Raw genomic sequence first — 17,739 nt, forward strand, 5'->3', positions numbered from 1 at the left:
TTGTCTGAAGAAAAACAAGATATTAACACTGTATTTGAGATTAAATTAGTTGTTGACAATTGAAATGTTTTTTTATCCCAGAGCTGCTCTCTGAGGCTGATGTGCCTCTCGTCTCCTTCCTTGTAATGCTGTCGACTGGCTGTATCTGTCGTCTCAGTGTGGTTCAGATGCTGATGCTCTCATCATGAGAAGAACAAAGCAGCAGACCTCTGCTCACCGCTGAAACAACGTTCACACCAAAACACTTCCTGTGCCTCTCAGCAAAAATGACTCCAAAGTCACGATTGAAACTAACACCTCTCAGGGTGCTAAGATGTCTTCATACCTGTGGATATTTTTAATCACAGTGCAATTGTATTTTTATTGTGGGAATTAAGAGACAAAGTGTTTTCAGTGAGTGGTGAGACTCTTCACTTCTCACTTATCCAGTCTGTTCTTTTCAGCTCTCTTTGAGCCGTATCTAATCAGTGACAGGATGTAGAAGTCTTTAGCAAATCCATGCAACAAAAGTTTAAGAGGCTTTTAGTGATGATTTCAAACTTTTTCCATCTGTTCCTGACCCAGAGATCGACCACTGCTCAGTCTGTAAAAGCCCGTTCATATAGAGAGTTTGTTTTGGAAATGTTTCAGCATGTGGCTGAGAGTGAACAGGAGCAGTGTCACGATTCTGGAAAATTGTTCTCCAGCGATCTTCCTGCTCAGGACAAGGCCAACCAGACCATTTTGTGTATCCATGACAACCATTCACAGCAAACTGAGCTGACACGCACTTATACTGCAACTTGGATTTGCAGACGGACATACAGCAGCTTTTCCTCCTGTGGAGTTTGGAGGTTTGAAGAGGAAAATGTCTGTTTATTGCTCAGTTTCAGGAATCAGAGACTCACAGTCAGTACGTACTGAGTCAAATATTTTAGGAGTTCACCTCATCTCTCCCTTCAGCACAGGAGGGTCTGAGTCTGTCCACATCTTCTCTGTGGTTGAAAATGTCTGAAAACAGATCAGCAGCTCCTGTCTTGCACTGAACCACAGCTTCCTCCTCTACTCACCACAATGAAAATAACACACCAAGTCAACCACGCAGAAGAAAAAAGGAAGAAATAGAACCTGCTATGAGGAAGTGACCGCCCACTGATGACAGGAAGAATATCTGTATGTTTAAGAAGTTTTAGTCCGAGAGGTTTTGACAGTTAACAGTGAGAGAGCAAGAGGGAGAGGAAGGCACAACGGCCGAGTTCAGACGGACTAAAATGTCTTTGTTTCTGATACTCCTGATTCCCTTCACAGGTGAGGCTACATTATGTATTCTGAATTATAGACACACGGTAAACTTATACCATTTTTATCAGGCTTATTTGTAAATTTACTATTTTTTGTGTGATGGGAAAGCGAGAGGTTCTGGTCACCTTTTTATTTTTGTTATTTGTCTGCCATTGCATTTGTTGTAATTACTTTATTTCTCCAATAATCATTTCATTCTCCCTTTAATGCACCGTTTTTCTCATGTAAAGCAAGATGCATTTCTCCTGTGTATAAAATGTGCTATTTTAATAATGCTGACTACAACTGATGACAACTACTTTCTATTTTTGTTAAATTTTATTTTTCATGAAATTTCTCCCCAGCAGTCAGTGGACAAGATGCCCCCTCCTTCTATGTCAGAGATGGAGCTGAAGTCTCTCTGCCTTGTGGCAGTTTGATACCCAGTCAGTATAAATGTCAGTATACCACCTGGAATGTTCATCATGTCAAAAAGATCTCAGTAGAAGAGCTCGTTGCCCATGGTGAGATTTCATCAAATGAGTTTGCCCGAGCTAACGCAGCCAGACTGAGTGTTACAGCGGACTGTTCTCTGGTTATAAAGAAAGTCACAGCTGAGGATGTTGGTATTTACTTCTGCCAACAGTTTAAATCAGGACAACAAAAAGGCTTAGATGCTGATGTTTATCTGTTTCTTATACAGAGTGAGTATTTCCATTATAACCTGTTCAGCTCAAACTAATCAGAACATGTAAACATTGTAATAGTGATCACAGTAATATAGTTTATTTTCCTCTGTCACTGTCTTCCTCTCCCAATCTCTCCATCTTCTCCAGTGACTGAACAGCAGCAGAACCATCAGCTGAAGTTGCAGTGCTCTGTGTCCACATATGAACAGTGTAAACAGACGGTGACGTGGCTGTGTGGGGAGGAAAGGTTGGATCAAAGTTCCAGTGACATTCAAATATCAGCGTCTCCCTGCAACACCACTGTGACCCTTCAGAAGAATCACTGTGACAAAGAGAGACTGAAGTGTCAAGTTTCTGATGGCACAGGAAAAGTGCACACGTTTGACTTCAACCCTCTGTCCTCAGGTGAGGAAACTCTGACAATATGGTGAATTTTTAAAACTTTAGCAATTTTGATTTGAAGTCTAATGAGATTCTTTCATCAGCCATTATGTTGGGTTTTTTTGTTTTATTCTTCCTGGTGAGACAGGACCAAAATCAACAACTACAACTACAACTACAACATCAACATCAACATCAACATCAACATCAACAACTTTCAAAATACCAGAGAAGACAAAGGATACAGGTACAGAGAGAATTAAATGAATTAAAATCTGTTTTTTTTTTTTAATTTATTTATTTATTTATTTTTTATTTTATATTCTCTGATGCTATGGACATCCTACTCCAACATATGTCATCAACACAGCTCCCATGAAAGGTAGTATAACACTGATCACAAAACTATTTTTCCCCTTCATTTTTAAATACTGTTTGGATAAAGAACATTTCTAAATAGGTTCCTTGAAGTTCTTGTGGTTCAGTTCCACATTACAGTTACAGGTTTCAGTGTAAGTGTTTTTTTAGTGTTTGGTGCTATTCTGCTCAGCTGCCTGAATGTTTTTAACTTTTTCAATCTCTCTGAAGCTTCATTCATCGCAGTGGGTGTGGTTTCAGCAGCTCTTTTAATAATTGTGGCTGTGCTCATCGTATACGGTAAGAGATGATGAAAAGTTTATTACATTCATAACCACACACTGTCTTTGTGGAAGCTGACCTCGAATATCCCTTCTTTGTTTCAGGGAACAAAGCAGCAACAGAGGACAATGTGGTGAGTTTTAAAATGTTCTTTAATCATGACTTTAGGTCTACACAGCTTCAGCAACATAGATGTGCTGTATTTGTGGTTTTCTGTCACAGCAACTGGGAATTTGTCTTTTTTTTTAATGAGAGGAGCAGAAAATGATGAAGATGAAGCTTTATCAATCCTCAAGTTGTTACAGCAGCAAAAGTAAAGGGAATCCTTTTATCCTTTTATGCAGCTTTGATCCTTTTGTTCACACAAAAAAGCAACATAGGCCAAAACATAGGTCAAAAGTTTGGACACACATTCTCATTTAATGTTTTTTCTTTATTTTCATGACTATTTACATTGTAGATTCTCACTGAAGGCATCAAAACTATGAATGAACACATATGGAATTATGTAGTAAACAAAAAAATGTGAAATAACTCAAAACATGTTTTATATTTTAGATTCTTCAAAATAGCCACCCTTTGCTTTGATTACTGCTTTGCACACTCTTGGCATTCTCTCGATGAGCTTCAAGAGGTAGTCACCTGAAATGGTTTTCCAACAGTCTTGAAGGAGTTCCCAGAGATGCTGAGCACATGTTGGCCCTTGTGTCTTCACTCTGCGGTCCATCTCATCCCAAACCATCTGGATTGGGTTTAGGTCAGGTGACTGTGGAGGCCAGGTCATCTGGCACAGCACTCCATCACTCCATGATTTGAAATGAAGGCGCTGCGTTTCCAAATCTTCTGTTTCCCTCTCTTTCTGTGCCACTCCGCATGCCGAAGGGTGGTTAACCTCCATTGAACCACGTCTTGGAGCTCTGCCAGTGCCACCTTATCTTCCTCACTCCCCTTTCTGTACTGGCTCCTCAAAGTCCTCATCTCTTGTCTGACTTGGATAATCTTCCCTTCCTGACAGTTTGGAATTGGTTCTGCAGTTGTCTTTGTATGTTGTTCCTTGATGCCAAACTTCTCTGATGCAATGCTGATTATGAGGGTGCTCATCGTCTGCAGCCTCCTGCCCACATCACCGTTAGCTGTTGCTTCAAGGGCTGCATCCACATCCGGTCAAATTGGCACCAATCTGATACTTTGTTGGCAGCTGGCCACAAAACCCGGCGATGTTCTGATCTACTTCTGGTCTACTTTGGGGAAATGCTTGCAGTGTCTGGAGGTTCTGGGCACTGTGGGGTGATTCCAGGCCTGGCTGCTCCTCCGTCTCACCAGTGCCGGTAACAGGCACTGTGCGTTGCTCCACTTGCGTCCTCAAGCAGCCAATCTTGGTCTGGTGGATTTTTAGACCTCCTGGGTTCTTGCAAACCTTGCCGCATCTGCAGACAGCACTCATAGTCATAAGTCCGTTCGCTTGGGTTATTTCCAGAGTATCAATCCATGAAAAATGAAGACTAATAAATGAGTGAGTATGAATAAATTAAAAACAATAAAATTAAAAACAATAAAACAATACAGGCAACATAAATATGTATTAAAAAGTAAAAATGAAATTATTTAACAAGCAACTAAAAACAATAAAACAATAGAAGCAGCATAAAGGAGTGGAAATAGAATCAGATAAATAAACCTGGAATTTATTTTTTCTGAATTATCATCCCACTGGTAGATTTGTTTTACCTTGTCTTTCTTGAGGGAGACAGGCTGACAGACAAATTAACTCACTGGGATGGAAGCATAAACTCTTTGGAAGAGGAAATGCCTAAAATAATAATAACAATAATAATAATAAAAAAAATAAAAAACATAAAAAAGATTAGAATAAAATAGAATAGCAGAGCCAGTCACTTCTGACCCATCATCAGAATCAGAATCAGAAAAACCTCATTTATCATGTAGTTTTCACCATTTGGTCTGATCTCACCTATGCCTCCACCAGTCACTCTGAAAAATTTTGGGCTTTCTTTTTTTTCTTTTTTTTTTTTTTTTTAAGGATGGTCATGCTAAGTTGCAATTTGAAGACATTACTTTGGGATCTGATAATTTCCCATGAAAATTTTGGCATTATTGACTTAATAGTCTACTTGAAAATGAAGAGATAAATATTATTAACAATGATAAAATGTGATTACTCAAAAAACAAAACAAAACAAACAAACAAACAAAACAAAAATACATATTCACTTCAGCCACACTTGAGAGTTTCAGCCCATAGAGGGCAGTGTAACACTAATTTACTGCCTTAAGGGATTTCATGTTGATTTGCTCTTCAGGTTTTTCAGCTGGAACTGATGCTGCTGTTTTGTCTCCTGTTCTGTTCTGTTGTGCTTTTTGTTGTGCTGTCATGTCGCGTCGTGTTGTCTGTTTGCTGTGCTGCCTTATTTTGCTCCACAGGTCTGGTGTACTGATGATGGTGATGGTGTGATGACCTATGTCACCTTGAGACCGTCCTCTGCCTCTGCTGTTGCCTCCGATGATCTCAACCTCTATGCACAGGAGATATCTGTTGTTTTATATAACCGACTTTATTCAGTGAAGCCTTCAGATGAACAACCATGAGCTCCTTTTAAGTCTAAAGTTTTCAAATTGGGATGTGTCTCAATATTATCATGTAAACCAGTGGTGTTTGGCAATATGGACAAAATAAAACATGATAACTTCAGTATAATACGTCTGTATCAATACTGTGACAACACTATTGCTGTAAAGTAATGCAGCCTTTAAAACCATAGAAGAACAGCAATTACATCATATTGAGATATGATGAGTAGAATTATCAAGGAAAGAGTATAAGTACAAAAAATAATGTGAGAAGTACTTGTTACTAATATAAAGTTACTTTTTCCCTCTTTGTGTTTCCTGTATGGCCTTACTACCTGCTGCTAAGAAATTTAGATGCAAGTAAATATGAGATATCATTTTTATTTGATTTAGGCATGATCAAAAACTACACTTACTAATGAGGGACAACAAAACAACACATATTGAATACATAACATTACAACAAGGCCCACATGAGGTGGTGCATTCATGGACCCTCGGACAGTATTTTTTGGAAGTAAACCTCCTCTCCAGCACCTGCAGCATTCATTCTTCTCCAGGAGAGGCTGCTGTCCCACCACCAGCACCCCTAGTTCCCTCAACGTTTTCAATCTCTCTGCCTATTGGAGGAGTTTATCCCACCTGTTTCCAATGCAGTTTCACTTGCTTCATTTTTTTTTAATAAACATGTTGAAACAAGGCAGAATAAGGCAGGTGAGCCCACTGGGATCAAAAAATGACACTTGATTCAATATTCAGATTTGTATCTTGTCTGAAGAAAAACAAGATATTAACACTGTATTTGAGATTAAATGAGTTGTTGAGAGTTGAGATGGATTTTTTTCCAGAGCTGCTCTCTGAGGCTGATGTGCCTCTCGTCTCCTTCATTGTAATGCTGTCGGCTGGCTGTATCTGTCGTCTCAGTGGTTCAGATACTGATGCTCTCATCATGAGAAGGACAAACCAGCAAACCTCTGCTCACCGCTGAACCAACGTTCACACCAAAACACTTCCTGTGCCTCTCAGCAAAAATGTGGATATTGGATATTTTTAATCACAGTGCAGTTGTATTTTCACCATGGGCATCAAGAGACAAAGTGTTGGCAGTGAGTAGTGAGACTCTTCACTTCTCAAACTTCATCAACTCATTGATTAAGTCTTATGAAGTCAGAGATTCACAGTCGGTACTGAATCAAAGATGTGTTTCTCTGTGCTGTTTTTACATCATTTGTGCCTCCCCTCACTTAGATGAGTTTAATCAGAAATTTATTGTGTAAGTGAGTAGCGAGAATCACTTCCTTATCTGGAAATGCTGAAATCAGTGTGTGACAGTGGCTTAACAGACACACTGATCTGTCTTCAAAGGAAAGACAGTATACGGAAGTTGGTGATTCAGCATGTCAAGAGGGATGGTTTCACCAAAAAGCTGTTTTTTTTTTTTTTTTTTTTTTTGCTTGCTGTTTTTTGGCAACAAAAGACAGGCCTCTATTCTTATCCCCAGCTATAACACCTCTCTCACACATAGCTCAGTGGTAACTCTGACACACTGATGATGAAATGCAGCTACAAACCCTGATGTTTCATGTTGGTGCCCAGTTTCTGCTTTTGTTTGAGGGAATGTGAGCATCTTGTTTTGGCTCCTTTGAGATCTGATATATTTTGCTTTCAAATTTGTTGGTTTGTACCGGGTCTGAAGGAACAGACAACAACAAAACAACATCACAGAATTAATGTTGACACTGCAGCTGTGGTTTTGAAATGATCTATTATCTAACTTCTCCTTCTTCTTGTCAGCTGTTAATTGTTTATACCAAAAAGTGCCATGGTGCTACATTGTTACGTAGCAATCAAAAGCTCCACTGAAACCGTTTATAACTCCAGTAAGCTAAATGTTGAGTTCAGGTTTTACTGAGAAGTTTAATAATGGCATCTTACGTTGTCCCTTACACAGTGTCAGTGTGGAGAAATTAGACCCAAAAACCAACTGCATGATGTTACACTGCTAACTTTATGCTGCTGTTTAACATGTTGAGAGGCTGATAGCAGAATCACACCTCCTGATCACCATCACCTCTTCACCCCCTCTCTTTAGCCTGCTGCTGCACAAAACTTCTTTGAAATACAGATTAGAAATAAACAAGATCAGATAGATGCACAACATTTAGCCTGTTTGCAAGACTGTGTGTGTATGTGTGTGGTGTGTGTTTTGGTTGTGTATATACCTGTATTTACTATTTGGTTGTGCATTGGCCTACATATCTTGTGTGCACTGGGGAAATATGTGTGACTAAAATAATAAAAAAAAAAATTATATATATATTGTTACGACCGGCTCAGAGTCGCAACACAATGAGGAGCAGAACACCAAGATAAATGCCAAAGAATAACATTTATTCTACAAAAACAAAAAGACAAACATAACATCAGTGAACGCTGGGATGTTGTTCTGGGAAGTGGAGAGAGAGAGGCCGGGACAAAAGAGCCACTTATATAGGCCCAGCCCACAGCATCAGGCAGGTGCCCTCGGTTACTCCAATTAGGAGCTGCGCCTTGAACTGAAAGGTATAGAGCAAATACATATTAGAGTACACATGAAAAAAACAATATAATACTGACACATAACACCCCTTCCCTTAAGATGACAGCCATGCTGGCAACATTTTTAAGGTACACGTGAGAGGGCATCAGCCACAACATTGTCACGCCCCTTCTTGTGCCTGATCTCAACATTAAAATTCTGGGCCATTAGGGCCCATCGCATGAGCCGTTGGTTATTATTGTACATGCGATTTAGAAAGACAAGAGGGTTGTGATCAGTAAAAACCAGCACCGGCTGGGGTGTTGAGCCAACATAAGCCTCAAAATGCTGGAGGGCCCAAAGCATTGCTAAGGCCTCTTTTTCAATGGTGCTATACTTAATTTGAGCTGCAGAGAATTTCTTGGAGAAATAACAGACTGGATGATCAATACCAAAAGAATCCTCCTGCAACAGTACAGCACCAGCACCAGTACCACTTGCGTCGACCTCCAACTTAAATGGCACTGCAAAGTTGGGAGCCAACAACACTGGAGAAGAACTGAGAAGAGCTTTTGTTGTCTGAAAAGCCAGTTCACTCTTAGAATCCCAAACCAAATCCTTGGTGGGACTAAGGAGGTCAGTCAAAGGAGACACAATGGAAGCAAAATTACGACAGAAACCTCTATAATAACCAGCTAAACCGAGAAAACGACGCAGCTCCCTCTTAGTAGTGGGAACAGGGAACTCAGCAATCGCAGTTATTTTTGCATCAACTGGCCGCACTTGACCCTGGCCAACCTTCTTGCCAAGATAGGTGATGGTAGCCTTGGCAAACTCACATTTTGCGAGATTCAGAGTGAGTGAAGCATCTTGCAAACGCTGAAACACAACAGACAAGGTCTCCACATGAGACTGCCAGTCAGCAGAGTGGACTACTACATCATCAAGATATGCCTCACAATTTGCAACACCAGACAGCACTCGTTGCATCAGGCGTTGAAAAGTGGCAGGGGCATTACACATGCCAAATGCCATGACTGTATATTGCATGAAACTGTCTGGAGTCACAAATGCAGAGATTTCAGAAGCACGTGATGTTAAGGGCACTTGCCAGTAACCCTTTAGCAGGTCTAGCTTGGTGACATAACAAGCAGCTCCGACTCTATCTATGCAATCCTCAACACGAGGAAGAGGAAAAGAATCGGGCTTAGTAGCAGCATTGACTTTCCTGAAATCAGTGCAAAAACGTGGTGTTCCATCAGACTTTGGCACTAACAGACATGGAGAGCTCCAGGCACTGAAACTAGGAACAGCTAGGCCATACTTTTGCAGATACTCAACCTCCTGCTGCATTTGAGCTCTTTTTGTGGGGTTCACACGATAGGCATGCTGCTTAATAGGAAGACAGTCACCAACATCAATGTCATGTTGCAACACAGTGGTTTGGGTCGGTACATCAGAAAAAAGTGCATGATGGCTTTCAATCAATTTAATGATATCACTCTTAGCTATCCCAGAAAGATGAGACAGATGAGTCTCCAACTCACACAACACTTGAGAATTCTGCAACCGAGCACACAAAACAGGAGCATCTTGTATCACTAGGTCATCGTCCTTGGGAGAATAGGATGGCAACACTGCTGTTAAAGCTACAGGCAACACTTTAGCTGAAGGAGAGGAAGCTGGTCCACAAGCCCTGGCAACATAGGACTTCAGCATGTTGACATGGCATACACGAGTCTTGCGTCTCCTATCAGGTGTACGGACGACATAATCTGTTTCACTCAGTTTCTTTTCAATCACATATGGGCCTGTAAACCTAGCCTGAAGTACTGAACCAGGGATAGGAAGAAAAACCAACACAGTGTCTCCAGATTTAAAACTGCGTTCAACAGCACCCTTATCAAAGTGAGCCTTCATTTTAGACTGTGAACTAGACAATGCCTCTCTTGCCACCTCGCAGGCATGGTGAAGACGCTCTCTAAAAGAGCTGGCATAGTCCAGCACATTTTGACAAGGGGAAGGAGCTCCAGTCAGCTGCTCACGCAACAACTTCAACGGTCCACGAACTGTATGGCCAAATACAAGTTCTGCAGGACTGAAACCTAATGACTCCTGAACAGTTTCTCGGATTGCAAAAAGCAGGAATGGTATACCTTCATCCCATTCGTTACCAGTTTCAAGACAATATGCACGCAACATAGTTTTAAGGGTTTGGTGGAAGCGTTCTAGTGCCCCCTGGCTCTCTGGATGGTAAGCACTAGAGACCTGATGTTTCACAGCCAACACATCTAACACCTGAGCAAACACCTTGGACATAAAGTTGGTGCCCTGATCTGTTTGAATGACCTTGGGCAAACCAAAAGTGGTACAGAATTTGATCAATTCCTTCACTACCACCTTGGCTTTGAGGGAACGCAAAGGAATTGCCTCAGGGTACCGAGTTGCAGCACACATTAAAGTCAGGAGAAACTGGTGGCCAGATTTTGACTTAGGCAATGGACCAACACAATCAATGATAAGTCTCTCAAATGGCTCTCCCATAACGGATATGGGATGAAGTGGAGCTTGTGGAATCACTTGGTTCGGCTTTCCAACCAACTGACATGCATGACATGAGCGGCAATACTTTGAAACGTCACTTTTCAAGCCAGGCCAGAAAAAGCACTTCAATATACGATAGTAAGTTTTACTTATCCCTAGATGACCAGACAAGATATTATCATGAGCCAAGTTCAGTATCTGTGCACGGTAGCCAACAGGGACAACAATCTGATGTACAGTATGGCATTCACTGTCCTCTTCAGCTGAGGGAGCCCACTTACGCATGAGGATACCATCCTCCTTGTAGTAAGCCACTTGAGAAGCACCAATCTCAGCTTTGGGTAATACTGCTGCAACACACTTAGCCAAGGAAGGATCGGCCTTCTGAGCTTCTACCAGCTGCTCCCTGCCAACCTTTAGCGGAGTCTCGGGCACAGTAGACAAGGTGATAGGACTGGACAATGTAATTTCAACAGTCTCTGCTACAGCAGACTTTGTAGCCTGCTTAGCTACATCTAATTCAGAAGTTAGAGAGGGACCAGCAGACACAGGCTCTACAGCTTCTTCCTTTGGAGCTATAAACATTTCTGCAAGGTCAACCACATCCTCATCCCTCCGTGACTGAGCACGAGTTACCACACAAGCAGGGAACACTGCAGGCATCTGGGAGAACTGATCACCCTGGTTAACAGATTGAGAGCCAACTGGGTTATTCACAACAATGGGTGTAGGAAACACCTCTCCACCAGCCAGATCATTACCCAGAATCATATCCACTCCCTCTACTGGAAGCTCGGGGCGAATAGCCACTGCCACAGGGCCTGTCACCAATCCAGACTGTAAATGCACAACATGTAATGGGGCTTCCAGCCATGTCATTCCACAGCCCCGCACTAAAGCATGTTCACCTGTAGAGGTCGCTTCAGAGAGGGGCAAAACTCCCTCCACCAACAAAGACTGAGCAGCTGCAGTATCTCTTAGAATACGAACTGGGACAAACTTATCTGACTCAGAAGTGGCTATCAAACCTTCCATACGGAAAGGTGCAAAAAGGTCAAGCTCAGAGCTATCCTCGATGGGACGCTTTACCACACCAGGCCTGTCTTTACTGCACAGATTGAAACCATCTTCTCCATTAGACAGACGTGGTACTGAAGCTAATAATGCCACTGGTTTAGCAGTTTTCTGCTTTTTACTGAGAGCATAGCAGTCAGCCACAATATGACCAGGTTTCTTACAAAAAAAACAGATTCTTTCAGAGTTTCCTGTGCTGGCACTAGCAGGCTTTGTAACAGAAGCTGAAAAACCAGGACCATTACTACCAGCTTTAAAACGGGGAGAACGAGGTGAAGCATTGTGCCTAGTCTCACGAGGTTTATCATTAAAACTTACTTTATGAGCCAAGACATATTCATCCGCAAGCACAGCAGCATTCGCAACCTTGGACACTTGCTGCTCACTCAGATAGGTTGCAATTGCCTCAGGAACACAATTTTTAAATTCCTCCAAGAGGATCAACTCACGAAGTTGGTCTATGGTTTCAACTTTCTGAGATGTACACCACCTAGTAAACAGATTTTCCTTGTCCCTGGCAAACTCAACAAATGTCTGCTTGTCACCCTTACGACACCCTCTAAAGCGCTGCCTATAGGCCTCTGGAACAAGCTCATAGGCCCGCAAAATGGCTGCTTTCACAGCTTCATAGTCAACACTTTGGGTGAGTGTTAATGAAGAATAGACCTCCTGTGCTCTACCTGTTAGGACACACTGCAGCAACAAGGTCCAGACATTTTTAGGCCATTCAAATGTAGTGGCTACACGCTCAAAGTGGGAAAAATATTTTTCCACCTCTTTCTCAGAGAAAGGAGGAACTAGACTTATGTTCCTACCAACATCAAATCGAGGAGAAGGAGAAGTATGAGAGCTGGCACTCTGAGACTGTAAATTACTTGACCTTAGCTCCAATTCTTTCATTTTTTCTTCATGTAATAAACGCACCCTCTCCATTTCTAACTTCCTCCCTTCTGTCTCAAACTCGAGTTTTTTTATCTTGAACTGCCACTCCAATTCTTGTAAATGTACAGAATTGGCATCTTGAGTTTGTAAAGTTACAGCCTCTGTCTTGCTGTCAGACACCTCGATGGACTCACTTACGTCTTCAGACTCAGACTCACCCTGAAGCACTCCCTCTTCCACAAGTATGGTGGCTATTTTGGTTCTCAGTTCTTCCTTCTTAAGAGATGTTGATACAGTTTCAATGTGATAATGTTCGGCCACAGACATCAGTTGTGCTTTGGTACAATGCAAAAGCTGCTCTGTTGTAGGAGCTTCACTAAACCTCTCCAGGTCAAACTCCATAGTGAAATCCAAAGTGATTACACACAGAAGGCAAAAAGAAATTAGCACTGAAGGCCACACACACCACAAGTTCCCTAAGAGAAGCTTAGCAACGCCTCCAACCAGTGTAACACAAATCAACACTACCACACAATAATTGAAAGAACACAAAGTGCAGTTAACAGACTACACTCCAGCACAACACCACATAACACTTCCACACAGATCCAAAGCGTTATGAAACAAAAACGCAGATAGTATCACTATAGGCCTACACAAAACCAGGAGTAAGCAATCAAAACTTACAAAACACTAGGTCAATAACAGTAGTTACGCCACAACTATTTCCTGCCACACAGTATAGAAATAGTATGAATACTACCACCCTTACACGAGTCAACACAACTCAAACCCTAAACTCTACTACTCTTCCCCACTGAAAAGAAAGTAGGTTACACAAAATGCAGCCCCACAAACCAGGACTACACAAACACACAGCTCATACAAACAAGCATGAGCACCAGGGTCACCAATGTTCCACAGGAACACAACCACAGCCTAGCATTTAATGAAAACTACTGCGCATAACAAAACAATATTGCTCTCAACTCCCCACACAGCGTGTGTGAAAAACCAAGGCCAGCACATGCCACCACATGCTATCACTAGTTTAGAAGTTGGCATACCCAACTAACCTGCTCTAGAGCCTACCTGGTTTCCTCTCTACCTAAGACTGTAAATCTACCTTACTAAAACTCAACTAGTCTTCGACGGCTTTCCCGGGCACGCCAGGGGCCACCCCAGGGTTACCGTACAAAAACAATAAAGTGGTGATGGCCACACCAACACCCGCCGGCTTACTTAACCAGGCAAGCTCTCAGAAAAAAAAAAACCCTACCTCATGTGGCAACACAAGCATGAACCTCCTCACTAAAAAACAAAATTGAAAAACGTGGGCCTAGGGGTACAAAAATCAACTCACCTACTCAAACCAAACTTTAGACGAGCCCCCATTATGTTACGACCGGCTCAGAGTCGCAACACAATGAGGAGCAGAACACCAAGATAAATGCCAAAGAATAACATTTATTCTACAAAAACAAAAAGACAAACATAACATCAGTGAACGCTGGGATGTTGTTCTGGGAAGTGGAGAGAGAGAGGCCGGGACAAAAGAGCCACTTATATAGGCCCAGCCCACAGCATCAGGCAGGTGCCCTCGGTTACTCCAATTAGGAGCTGCGCCTTGAACTGAAAGGTATAGAGCAAATACATATTAGAGTACACATGAAAAAAACAATATAATACTGACACATAACAATATATATATATATATATATATATACATTTTTTTTGAAAATAGGTGAACCATCACCTCATTATTGCAAGAGAAGAAAGACAAACTCTGTCCCTGCTGACTTGCCATAGAAATTTGCCTTAAAGTGAAAATGATTTAATTGTTTTGGCTCATATTCAGCTGCCCTTGTCGCTGGGTGTGAGGCCTTCACACAACATTTCCTGCTTGTCTCAAATGTTAAGATAGAAGCAGACAAAAATGAGATTTTCAGTTTGTGGCTCTCCAGTGGAGGAGTTCACCTCATTACTTCCTTCAGCACAGGAGGGTCTGAGTCTGTCCACATCTCTGTGGTTGATCATCTCTGAAAACAGATCAGCAGCTCGTGTCAGCCTCTCTACACTGAACCACAGCTTCCTCCTCTACTCACTACAATGAAAAAAAATCAGCTCTTCTCCTCTCTATTTTTTTTTTTAAATTTCATGTTACTTTTCTACTTTACATGATGACTTACTATAATATCAGTAGGAACTGAAACCTGTTCTTTTGCTGTCACTGTAACTCACTGTTGACTAAAATGACAAATTTAGAATGAAAGTTTTTCACTGGTGCGATCTGAGTCTCTTCCTGTTGCACCTTCAAGAAATTCAGTGGGAAGAGAAAACAGATACGATGCCCACACACAAAGAAAAAAATAGAAGCTTCTATGAGGAAGTGACAGCCCACTGATGACAGGAAGAATATCTGTATGTTTAAGAAGTTTTAGTCTGAGAGGTTTTGACAGTTAACAGTGAGAGAGCAAGAGGGAGAGGAAGGCACAATGGCCGAGTTCAGACGGACTAAAATGTCTTTGTTTCTGTTACTCCTGTTTCCCTTCACAGGTGAGGCTGCATTATGTATTCTAAATTACAAACACACGGTAAAACTTCACTTCACTGAGAACACTACTTTTAATTCTTCTTGTAATGAATTTAAGTTCAACTATGCCATCTTTCCAGGACTCATTTGCAAATTTACTGTATTTTGTTTCTGTGAGGTATATAAATGGCAACTATGACTGTCTTCTAATTATTCTGTTTATATCTTTTTATTTTTTATGTTCAGTGTCTGCCATTGTATTTGTATTTGCATGTCTGCTCTATAAAGTAAAAAAAAAAAAAAAAAAAAATCTTGTATATGACATGTTAATGTGTTTTAATAAAACTAATGTTTCTTACCAGTCATATTTCTATTTTTGTTCAGTTTAAGTTTTCATAAAATTTCTCCCCAGCAGGGACCGGACAAGATGCCCCCTCCTTCTATGTCAGAGATGGAACTGTAGTCTCTCTGCCTTGTGGCAGTTTGATACCCAGTCGGGATAAATGTCAGTATATCACCTGGTACGTTCATCATGTCAACAAGAGCTATGCAGAAGAGCTGGTTGCCCATGGGAAGATTTCACCAAATCAGTTTGCCCGAGCTAATGCAGCCAGACTGAGTGTTACAGCGGACTGTTCTCTGGTTATAAAGAAAGTCACAGCTGAAGATATTGGTATTTACCTCTGTCGACAATTTAAATCAGGACATCAACAACGTCCAGATGCTGTGGTTTATCTGTCTCTTATACAGAGTGAGTATTTCCATTATAATCTGCTCAGCTCAAACTAACTGGAACAGTAAAGTAAACATTATTGTAGTGATTACGGTAATGTAGTTAATTTTCCTTTTTCACTGTCTTCCTCTCCCAATCTCTCCATCTTCTCCAGTGACTGAACAGCAGCAGAACCATCAGCTGAAGTTGCAGTGCTCTGTGTCCACATTTGGACTGTGTCTACAGACGGTGACGTGGCTGTGTGGGGAGGAAAGGTTGGATCAAAGTTCCAGTGACATTCAAATATCAGCGTCTCCCTGCAACACCACTGTGACCCTTCAGAAGAATCACTGTGACAAAGAGAGACTGAAGTGTCAAGTTTCTGATCGCACAGGAAAAGTGCAGACGTTTGACTTCACCCCTCTGACCTCAGGTGAGGAAACTCTGACAATGTTTTGAATTTTTAAAAGTGTAGTAGTTTTGATTTGAAGTCTAATCATATGGAATCCATGTAAAAGATTATTTCATAAATTTTTACGTTGGGTTTTGTTGCTTTATTTATCCTGGTGAGACAGGAACAACACCAGCAACTACAGCTTCAACATCAACAACTTTGAAAATACCAGAGAAGACAAAAGACTCAGGTCCTGACTTTCTTCCATATTTCCACAGTCCAGCCTCTCTCTCTGTTTCTCTCCTGCTCTGTTGCTCAGATTTGGTGGTAGAATTTGTGTTTGCTCTGATATTTGGCTGTGAGAGGGAAAATTCTCTGAACTAACCAGCATCAATCAAAATAATTCACAAGTAGTATCTTTCATTGTAGGCTATGACTAATCTGCATTATAAAACCTCTGTGGCTTTAACTGACTTTGCTTTTCAACCAAAACAAAAGGATTCACTATCACTGAGCCTCTAAAAAACATATCTATCAAAAATCTACATTTCAATATGAAATATAATCATATGAATAATACTAATCAATGAATTAAAATCTTTTTTTTTTTTTTTTTTTTTTATTTTACATGCTCTGATGCTATGGACATCGTACTCCAACATATGTTTTCAACACAGCTCCCACGAAAGGTAGTATAACACTGATCGCAAAAACTATTTAAACCCTGCATTTGTAAATACTGTTTGAATAAAGAATATTTCTAAATAGGTTCCTTGTAGTTCTTGTGGTTCAGTTCCACATTACAGTTAAATGTTTCAGTGTAAATGGTTTTTACTGTTTGGTGCTTTTCTGCTCAGCTGCCTGAATGTTTTTAACTTTTTCAATCTCTCTCAAGCTCCATTCATCACAGTGGGTGTGGTTTCAGCAGCTCTTTTAATAACTGTGGCTGTGCTCATCGTATACTGTAAGAGAGCTAAAGGTGAGAACGTACACGATGAAAAGTTTATCACATTCATAAACACACTGTCTTCGTGGAAGCTGACCTCGACTATCCCTTTTGTTTTTTTCAGGGAACAAAACAGCAACAGAAGACAACGTGGTGAGTTTTTAAATGTTCTTTAATCATCACTTTAGGTCTACACAGCTGCAGCAACATAGCTGTGCTGCATTTGTGGCTTCCTTTCACTGCAACGGGCGTCATTTTTTCTGAGAGGAGCAGAAAATAAGATGAAGCTTTATCAATCCTCAAGTTGTTACAGCAGCAGAAGTAAAGGGAATCCTTTTAAGCTTTTGTGTAGCTTCAATCCTTTTGTTCACACTAAAAAGTAACATATAGAGCAGACAAGACATTAAAAAACATCAGAATGGTGATGACAATTTCAGTAAATAATGTAGAGTGTATGGATGGGAAAGATTTTGAATTATTTGCATAATAAGAGTTACAGTTTCTTAAAAATATATCACTAACAATAATACATTATGTCAAAATTCAATATGTCACAATACAAAAACGTGACAGAATGT

The 17,739-nt window shown here is 40.9% G+C and overlaps 1 protein-coding gene and 1 long non-coding RNA gene across 2 annotated transcripts in view; both read left to right on the forward strand.

The window, feature by feature from the left end:
* The window catches only part of LOC115356599 (uncharacterized), a 69,208-nt gene that overhangs the window by 7,088 nt on the left and 44,381 nt on the right, over positions 1 to 17,739 (forward strand). The gene's annotated exons all lie outside the window — the stretch shown is intronic.
* LOC115355792 (uncharacterized) lies at positions 16,863 to 17,315 on the forward strand. Its single transcript, XR_003927915.1, has 3 exons — positions 16,863 to 16,904; positions 17,111 to 17,194; positions 17,286 to 17,315. It is a non-coding gene; the product is annotated as an uncharacterized LOC115355792 (long non-coding RNA).

This window comes from Myripristis murdjan, chromosome 24 (genome assembly GCF_902150065.1).
Source record: "Myripristis murdjan chromosome 24, fMyrMur1.1, whole genome shotgun sequence".
In the NCBI taxonomy this organism is placed as follows: domain Eukaryota; kingdom Metazoa; phylum Chordata; class Actinopteri; order Holocentriformes; family Holocentridae; genus Myripristis; species Myripristis murdjan.